Genomic DNA, 10,249 nt, shown 5'->3' on the forward strand with positions numbered 1-10,249 from the left:
AAGATATTAAAGTTCTCCTAAACTCCAGACAAAATCCCAACCTAAAAACATGGATATAAGACACCATGTCTTTGCTACACACAGTTAAACATCCTGGAAGGCCGACATGTATTCCTTTCTCATGTTATAATGTAGCTTGCGGGCTTCACCCCACCAGGAACCGGTGAGTTTTCTGGGTTACTGCTTTCAATAAGTATGCTTATAAAACTTTGTGTGTTAATGGGGCTTTAAGCCAGCATATGTTACACATGGAGAGTAATAAGTCTCTGTGTGTGTGTTAAAGAAGTTTGGATGTGTGTGTCAGAGTGTGTGTATGTGCGTTAATGTCTCCTCTGTCTGAGTATAATGAGCTCCCCTGGGCCCCCCTCACCTTCCACCCCTCCTTCCATGCCTCCATCGCTCCCTCCCCTCTCCTCCTTTCTCCTAAACTTGGCCCTATTAACCCCTTACCCCCCCCCACCCCCCCAGGATGCTGGGGAGGAAAGGTGAGTTGACTGCCTGTACACATGTTTATTTATACATAGGTAGGTCTGAGGATTTGAGAAGGAGGAAATGGGTGGAGGGTGGTGTGGGGTTTGATTCATGTTTGGTTGCTAACAAATGGCCACGTTTGTCTGCTGGGAACAATAACACAGAGAGACAACAGCTTAGACGTTGGGTCAGTGGCTTCACACCTTGGACTGACCCAGTGGCCACGATGCTGAGGTCAACTTCGCTGCTAACACACTCAGACATCACACCGAACATCAGGCTGTTGAGGGCGGCTGCTCATCTCCTCTAGCCTGCCCCAAACCTTTATTTGGTCATGGGTCAGGAGCTGCCCTTTACCTTCCGTCTGTATGGGTGTGGGTGTAGCCCACCTGAGGGTGAAGCTGAACGCAAACTTTGCTACGTGACCAAAGTAGCTAGTGCACACATGTTCCCTCAGAGTTCATCATTCTCAGTGGTAGTTAGCGTTTTACTTCACATTTAATGGACATTTGATTTTTATTCACATATAAAAATAATGAAAGGCTCCTGACAATTCTGACATGAGAACAGCAAGAGCTACAACTACGTTATCAGATCTGATTCTTCTTTTCCTAAAGGAATATTGCAACGTTTTGAGAAATATATTTCTTGAAGTTCTTGCAGAGAGTTAGACGCACAATAAATAGGAAGCTGGAGCCAGTAGCCAACTAACTTAGCTTAGCATAAAGACTGGAAACAGTCTGGGACATAACCCCTGAAAACGGCAAATTGTTTGGAACAGAAGCATCTGAACGCCTTTACTTCAGGGTAGCAGAGGTGAGTGTCACCTCAATTTGTGGCACCTGAGCCCTTATCTGTGACTCTGAATAACAAACTGAAAGTCAAATATTTGCTGTTTGTTCTTGGGTTATGGAAAATCCTACCTGATTCAGGGGCAGTTGGTGCAAGAATGTAGCTCAAATGCGACTTGTTTGTGTAACCCTGGATATTTATAGCACTTTCAAAGGCCTCAGTGGTATTAATTCTTGTTGCGGTGTAGTGTTTGTATTAGGGTGTTTAGAGCAGTATCACTGTGGTCACAGGCATGGATAAAGTGATTAGACCTAAAGCTCAGTCCAAAACATTCTTTGGCAGTCTGTGTACTTCAGATTTACTAAGCTGATAGAGTATCATGAATCCTGCCTACTGTGATAGATGTCCCACAGGCTTACATGTTTTTTGTTTTTTGTTTTTTTGCAAAGGGAAATGTGATTTAGCACAAACCCCTATGCTTTTTTTTTTCTCAGGCCTTTCTTTACCAACATGGAGAGAGTCAGCAGACGGGGACTACAGTTGCACAGAGAGGATAAGTGAAGTGGGTTGCATCAGGTGGCACTGGCTCTATGACAAGCTTTTTGGCGGGGATTTTTTTAAACAGCTTAAGTTGGGCCCAGTTCAAGGTATATTCGGAGGGCGGGTGTAGGGGTGCTCAGGCCTCAGAGAAGGAGTGTGACGTTAGTAGGGATTTCCCCTCTGCCTGTCTCTTTCTCTCTCTCTCTCTGCCTGCCCTGTTATCACTTGCACCCAATACTCAATCCCTCCTCCCCCCTGCTGCTTGTTAGTGGACACCAACTAGGCCTCTTATTGCAAGATTAGTGCCATGCTTCTGTCTCAGTGTACGTGATCTCAATCCAGCCGTCTCACGGTGATGACATCACACCCTTGTTGCTGTGGGATTTGACGCAAAAACCTTGTGCAGACAGGGAAGGAAAATCTCTAAGACTCTCTTTTTCCATCTCTCTTTTGAAAAACAATGCTGCCAGTGGATTAGTGTGCGAAAGGGCAAGCTATTTTGGGGATGACAATCCTCTTGAAAAATAGTAGTAGTCTTCTGCACTGCCTGCTGTGATAAATACTGATACTCATTGCACTGATAGTGAAACAGGGAGAGTGAAATGAAAAGTGAAAGAAACAGAGGGGGGACAAGTAAGATGAAAGATAACAAACAGAAAGTTTTGAGTCTGTTTGAGTCATCCAGTTTATCAAACACATCCACCTGAAAATTTATCTTTACACACAAATAGAGACACAGTGGGACAGACAGACAGACTGAGACAGACGGCAAAGCTAAGACTGGGCGGCGCCAGTAGGAAACAGAACGAGGTGGATGGAGGTGAAAGGCAGACAGAAAAATCACAGGTCTTTTCAAGTGTTGCCCAGCGTTGGTCAAGTCTCAGAGCTGCTGCCAGGGTGCAGTTCTCAGTGCCACTCCAGCACAGTGAGCCTTTGTAACTCTGGTTCTCAGTGGAGCTGTGGACTGATCCAGCTGGCCCTCACCCTGCCAGGTTTTCTTATGTCGGGGCACTGACAATCAGGCACGGTGGGGTATAGTGCATGCTGGGGAATTTTGAACGTGTTTCTTACTTTAACTCTCCAAAATAGCAACAAAAATCTACTTGATACCATTGACAGAACACACTGGGCAAAAGCTACAGATCACTGCTCCAGCATTTTAACAGCAAACAGAGCCCTTTTTAAATAGAGGTCTTTGTTTTATTGCATTCATTGTGGTTACTGCTCTGCTGGGAGCTCTAAATACAGCAGAAACAATACTTATACTGTACCACATTGAATGGTGTTATATACCCATACTACCACAGTGTGTTGAAAGCCTCATGTTTGGCAGCTTGATGTTTTAACACTTATAGGAAAGTAACAAATCCCTCATTACTGTGATCGCAAAGCTTTTTTATGCACTTGTTTTTTTTTTTCTGTTTTTTTAAAATTCTAGATATAATTTTTTTTCTGTTGATCTATCCAAGAACTTTAACTATTGCATATTAAAGTACTATCTTTCAGTCAAGACCATAATCCATTTAAAGTGGCTATACTCCATATTTGTATCATCATCATATATATATCAACAGTGGATCACATGACGACTTGTGTGTGTGAGAGGTATCATATTGCTCATATTGATGAACCCATACAGAATCATATCATCTAATTCCATAATGCCCCTTTTAGTATCTTTCAGTTCATTGTTTCAGTTTCCCAGACCACAACTGTACTGTTTTGGTTCAATCCCATCCCTCTGTTTTCAGTGAAAAAGCACTAGAAAATCCACTGTACAGTACAGTCAAGAGCTGAGCAGCAGACAAAGTCAGCGACTACCTGGATGGAGCATTTGGAAAGACCTATATATTTACATCAGAAGTTGGTGGTGACAAAAAGTAGAGCTAAGAAAAGATGTAATATTGAAGTTACATTCATCAGGTGGACGGGACTCCAAGTAATTGCTAATATTTCTTTGCATTGATTATTATTATTGATTGATTATGATGTGTAAATGGGCAATTATTTAGCCATTTCAACTCTAAAAGTGATAATATGTCAACATCACAGCACGTTTCCACAGTTTAAACCTCGTGGTAGGTAATGCAGTGATTAGCACTGCTGCCTCACAACAAGGAGGATCTGGCTTCAAATCATCCTGATTTGGCTTCCTTCACGAGCCCTTCCACAGTGTAAATACATGCAGGTTAGGTAAACTGACCAGGTGTGACATAAATGTAAATGTGAGAGTGAATGAACTGTGAGAGTGTGAACTGTCTGACTGTGTCATCCCTGTTAAAGATGACCTGTTCAGGTTTGACCTCTCTGCCAACGTGACCTGGATTGGTTCCAACCACCTGCATTGTGGACACAGATAATGGATGGAAGGACAGTGTAGACTGCTACAATCTGGACACCACCTTGGACCAGTTTATCTCACTCCTACTTGGAAAAAATCAAGCTTTTCACATGTGCTGAATGAAGGGGATTTTAGCATTGCTGAAATGTGACATTCTTGCCCTGTATGGAAGCATCTGCGCTCATTATGTCTCCCCACTATTTATTCAGGGTTTTCCTGTAATTTGTCACCCATCTGCAGCTAATGACTGACTAGAATAAAACTAAAATATGTTATCTCTAAGTCTGAGATGACCCCAGCTTCCCCACCAGTAACAACATTCATCGTTCGGTAATATGCAGTGTCTGTCTTTTTTGTCAGAGTTAAGAGGTGAATATAAATCACAGCTTAAAAGCGAGGAGGCAACAGGGGGTTTTAACTACAACCTTGCAGCTCCTCCCCTCACCTCCTCTCCTACTTCCATTCCTCCTGCACCGATGCACAGATAAGAACAGACAATCCACTTCTTTCAACGCAGACAAGGAGGAGAGGAGTTTGACTGATGAGCATGCTTACAGGCACACATGCACACACACACATGCACACATTAGCGGGCTTGTCAGGAGGTTTGTGACAGACACATCTCCATGAGTGTGTTATCATCTCTCTTTATGAGTCTCTGACAGGAAGTAAGCCTGCACTCTAAATTACACGTCTCTGTGTCCCTGATCCTGTCTGCTGAGCAAAATAGTTGCTTCTTCTGCGAGACAAAGCCTTTCGTATTTTACGGTCAGAGGAACAAGTTATTGCAGGTACACGTGCACGCACACACAAACACACTGAAGCTTGTCCTCAGCAATGAGATGTTTGTGATGGAGGAGTGTATATAAAACAAGCAGACAGCTGAAAGGGCACTTTGCCACTTGGCACACTGCCATTTTCCATTTAAAGTCCCCTCCGCTCTCCTCCCTTTCACCCTGCGTGCACCAACTTGGCGTTATTTCCACCTTGTTTCTCTCTTTCTTCAGCATACAGACATTTAGATTATAACATATCAATCCATCGTAGTGGGGTCTGTGGATAGAGGTACCCTTATGCTAGTGTGTGGCCAGATTTTCTAAGCCTTAGAAAGCTTCTCTGTTTTGGAGATCAGATCATCATCAGACGAGAGGAGAGGAGGAATGAGGACAGATGTGGTGGGGGACCGAGCAGTGGGAAAGATTACCAGGACAGCTGCAGGCAGAGCAGCTACTCTTACAATAGTTTGGCAGGAGTTCAAATTTCAGCTTTGTACCACCCTTCTTTTCAGCTCCTCTCCTTCCTCTCAGTTGTGCTTTTCTCTGCCTGCCTGTGTCTGTATGACTGCTGTCAAATCGAATATTTTTTTTACCATCTTTTCTCATCCAGTTGAATCCATGCCCTTCTTTCTCCGTCTCCCTCCTACATATCCCCTCTTTTCCATTTGCCAAAACCACAGCACACATTTAAAGGCGGCCTGCAGTCAGTTTCTGAAGGTCAGGTTTGATGTGACAGCAAGCAGGAGGGGGGAGGGTGGGAAGAGAAGGGGAACTGTTTAAGCTGGCCATGATCCACGAGCCCTCCACAACACAATGTTCTGATGAAAGAGAGAGAGGGGGGGGGAGGGGTAGGGGGTGGAGGAGGGAGAGAGAGAGAGAGAGAGACAGAGAGAGTGGGAGTAAGGCAGCCTGATGAGTTGAGACTCTATTATCATGATGTAAACATGAGCACAGGCCCCACAGATGTGGTTACCTGACACAGAGATAAATAATCTTTTTTCTTAATCACCTCCGGTGCCAACATGTGCGTCAATGTATGTTTCACTTTGAACTTTGAACACATCACTTTCTCACAGAAAGACACAAAGATTTCTGATTTTTCTTTTTCTGATAAGGTACTACGAAAGATTTCTACTTCACTTTCTTCCCACAGTTCCCACAGTAAAATATTTTAGGTTCCTCGTGCAGTTTGGTGTCAAAGTAAAACAATAAAAAGTGTATCCAGGCAGATATTAGCTCTGTTGCAAGTGCATGTAAAATTAATAGTCAAATTTCTATCTAGATGTAGCACTAGTCTTCACTGAATTTCCATAATGGGCAGAAGATATATGAATTTATGTGTGTTTTTATCCTCATTTAGTTTTTTTCAATACACTAACTTTTCCAAATCAGCCATGCATAAAACCTCTCTTTCAATTAAATTACTTGGGATGGCATAACTGAAGGAAGCTGCATTAGTGTTGGAGTATATTTTTTTAAATTACAGCAACCACAGGACTTTATGAATCTACATCATAAACACACAGATACAAGAGGGAAAGCAGAGAGGCTGGAGGGAAATGACAGGAAGTTTCCGGGTGGTTCTGCTAGCTAGCTTACAGCTAACATTTGTACAGCTGCCACATTGGCTGTTTAGAGCAAACTAACACAGAATGCACAAATGATCCAGTGGTCAAATTTGTACAAAAGTGAGGCAGAAATTAGCTTTGCTTGCTGTTTGAACAAACCTTAAAGCTGTGGGCGACTTTTGAGCCAATCAAACTTTTGACCCTTGGTCAGCACAGGCTGACATCAGAAAATGTCCTCTAACCTTATTTGAATCCAAACCACAATCTTTTTTCGAACCTAACCAAGTAGGTTTTGTGCTTAAATTTATCCAAAGCATGACGGTTTTGCAAATGTGTTTATTGTGGTTACCATGACAACAAACGTCAAGTTCTGCCTGCTGCTAGTACAGTCCTATGGCTCATAGACGTATAGGTACAAGCAACTTATATATAGTCCTTCAAGTTGGAGGACTTGTTGAAATGATTTTGTGATTTTTTTTTATTGTTCAATTTGATTTTTTCTCCCTTGTCTTAATTTTTTTGTGTGACGTCATAATTTTTCACAACACATGTTTTTTTGTTCTGTCACGCTTGACTTTATTTTTCATGTACATATTAAACCTTTGCTGATCAGGTTTACCAAACTGACAACAGCAAAAAATTACTTTAGGCTACTTCAGCAGATTTCTTTTAGGCAAAATCAAAGCCTGTTCTCTCCATGTGTGTGGAGCATCTGTCTGTCCACAAAGAAGTCTCACAAAGGACAAGAAACCTCCATTTAGCCACACACACACACACACACGCACACACACCAATTCCCCGCGTGGAAACCTGATCCTCTTCATATTTCCAGTTCAAACGCTGAGAGAAATGCCTGAGAAATGCAATTTGGTGGAGAAGCTTGGCAACTCAAACAACAACGGCAGCAAAACCTAATGAACTTTGTGGGAAAAGATGAAAAGAAATTAGCTGCATGGCAGATATAATGTATGTGTGTGAGTCTGAATGAAGACAGGTTCCCAGAGTGTGGTTTTACTTAGAAGGAACTGTGCCTCTTCAACTATTTAAGGAAGAAAAACGTGTGCACATCATTCTAGAAGTACTGAAATGCTGTGTATGTGTGTGTGTGTGTGTGTGTGTGTGTGTGCGGCGCGCACAGAAATGCATGTGCTTATCTTAAAAATAGTAATCTTTGTTGTTAGTATCGAACCTAATGTTTTGTTAAATCATTGATTATAATGGAAAAGTAATGGGGAACATGTGAGGAGAACCACTGCTGTATATACTGAAACTCTTACCTTGTTTGTTGGTGAAAGCTAAACTGTGATTCATTCCCACTTGACAGAGACATGTGACCACTGCACAGGTCTTTGGTGCACAGCTATTGTAGCATATCCATCAGGTTGGAGAACGATTTGACTGTAATCAGCAGTGTTTGTTTTCATTTCAAATGGACACATTTCATAGTGAACCTTTAATAGCCCGAAAAGGCCTGGAGGGATGGATGATAGATGGAGCAGGGGACAAAGAAATATAGCAAAGAAAAGACAAAAGGGGAAGGACAGTGGAGCAGCCCCAACCCTATATCCCAACTAATCTCTTTTCAAGGTGCAGGATCTTTGTGCTTTTTAATATTCCAAATGTAGAATAAAGTCCAGGACATTATTCATGTTTATTCCTCTCCATCAGCTGAATGGCCATGTACTGGCAGGTAGGCACTCTCTCACTGGAGCGGTGCGAGCTTGCCAAGCTGTAAAAGCAGCTATAAAAATCACCTCCAGAACCAGCTCAGATGCCGGCCATATGGCCGCGAGTTTAACAAGGACAAACTGCACCTCCTCACAGCTGCCTGCTCTCTCGGGTTCAATCCTTCCCTGTTTGTGATTTTTTTTCTCTCCTTTAATCCCCTTCCCATGTAGTATCTGAGCTCGTTGCCCCCATTGTCTCCAAGTGTAAAACTGGCGATGTGAAAACTCTGAGATAACATAAAATATTCCACCTGCTGCTACAGCACTGACCAGCATTTTCAGTGGCAACAATCACGCAGTAAATTTAACTTATATTTTGTTTTGCTGTACTGAATTGACAACACAATTAAGACAAAGTAAAAACCAGCAAGTGCTCATCTTTCTTCACCAGATTAGTCATTTGTCAGCAATGAGGATTTCAGTCTACAGGTAAACTTGTACTGGCAATTCTCCATCCCCTGGGCCCCTTTTCTTTTCAGCCTGGCTTCAGGTCTGCCGCCCTGTCATTAGCTCTGAGCTTTAATTAATGAACACACCTGTCACTATGCTGCCCACAGACGCAGCAGGTCATGCTGAGGACGCTGGGGAATTCCCGCTAAAACTGTGTTGCACATCAGATTACGGAGCCCACAGGTTGTTGTTGATCTGCTCCAAAGAAAGCGGCACTTTTGAGAAGTTTTCTCCCACAGGTGTTTTGTGGTTGAGGCAGAAGTCATCTCACCTTCATGCTTGTGTATGTTTGCACACGAGGCGCAGAGACCTGGATAAGTCGGGTGGGTGGTAAGCAGTGCTAATGGGTACATCTATGGGATTGGGACTGGGTGAGCAGAAAGAGAGGGGCAGCGGGTTTGTTGGTCGTCTGCCATGCTAACAAGCAGAGTTAAAAGCCCAGAGTGACAGCCCTATTAGAGACTAATGGAGGCTGAGACAGCTGAGACCCTGACGCACACATGCACACACACACACACACACACATGCATGTACACAATAAAGGACCACCACGCCCTAGATCAACCAAGTGACTCCCCCCTGAGCTCCACCGCCTTTACTTTACCTTCATCCCTCCTGTCCTCCATCCCTGTAGTTAAAGATTTTTATGAGTGAGGGAGTGGCGCATGGACGGGCCGATTGGATGGGCTCTCATGCTATCAGTCGTCCCTGGGGGTAAGAAAAGGTCAAGGACTCTCATTTTTCATCTCAGCCAATTACCCTCCCATTCCAACCTGGCTTTCCTCTGTCTCTCCATCTCGCCCTCTTACCCTGCTGCGCTCCACCCAGTCCTCTAATCGCATCCACTCTGCCTCACATGAGTGCACTCACACACAAGTCACGCCTCACACACATGCACACAAACAGATCTACACTGTCCTTCAAATGATCATCTGAATTAGAACGACAAAATGCGATTGTTCAATAAAATAAGAAGAAGAAAAAAAAGAAAAGAAAATCCCCCTCCAATTAACATTCCTCTTTCACCATATATCCTCCCAACAGCTGGCATCATTCCTGAGTGTTCTGAGCCATAGCAGACTGGAAGACGGCACTGATTCCCCACTGTATTCACTCCCGGGAAGATGTCTGAATGTCTGGGACTGTGGTGTGGTTGTGTGTTTGAGTGACCCAGGGGTACAGTCCAGATCAAGTCCTGAGGGGAGAGACTTGGGCAAGGCCTGACCTTAGCGTGCTGTGGTATGCTAAATATGTAGCAGGAAACAAGCTGAACATCTATCTGTCTACATAAAAAGGGGGACTGTTTGCCTCCAGGCCGGGATATGAAGGGACACTGCAGAGGATGAGAGAGCTGGACTGCTGCTGTAGCTGTTGAATATGTGTGTGTGTGAACTGGGAGGCACAAGGGGAGTGCAAGGCGTGGGTGATGTTGGCGATTACTTCTAAGAGGGACTACAATTAACCCTTAGCTTCTCTGTGACCCTCTCATTCCCATACTTAACCCCCACAGAGGTCAGAGGGCAACAGGCTCTAAGTGGCCTGTGGGTCTCTAACAGGGCAATTCGCAAATTAATCTTAAACAGC

This window comes from Lates calcarifer, linkage group LG17 (assembly GCF_001640805.2).
Source record: "Lates calcarifer isolate ASB-BC8 linkage group LG17, TLL_Latcal_v3, whole genome shotgun sequence".
NCBI lineage: Eukaryota > Metazoa > Chordata > Actinopteri > Centropomidae > Lates > Lates calcarifer.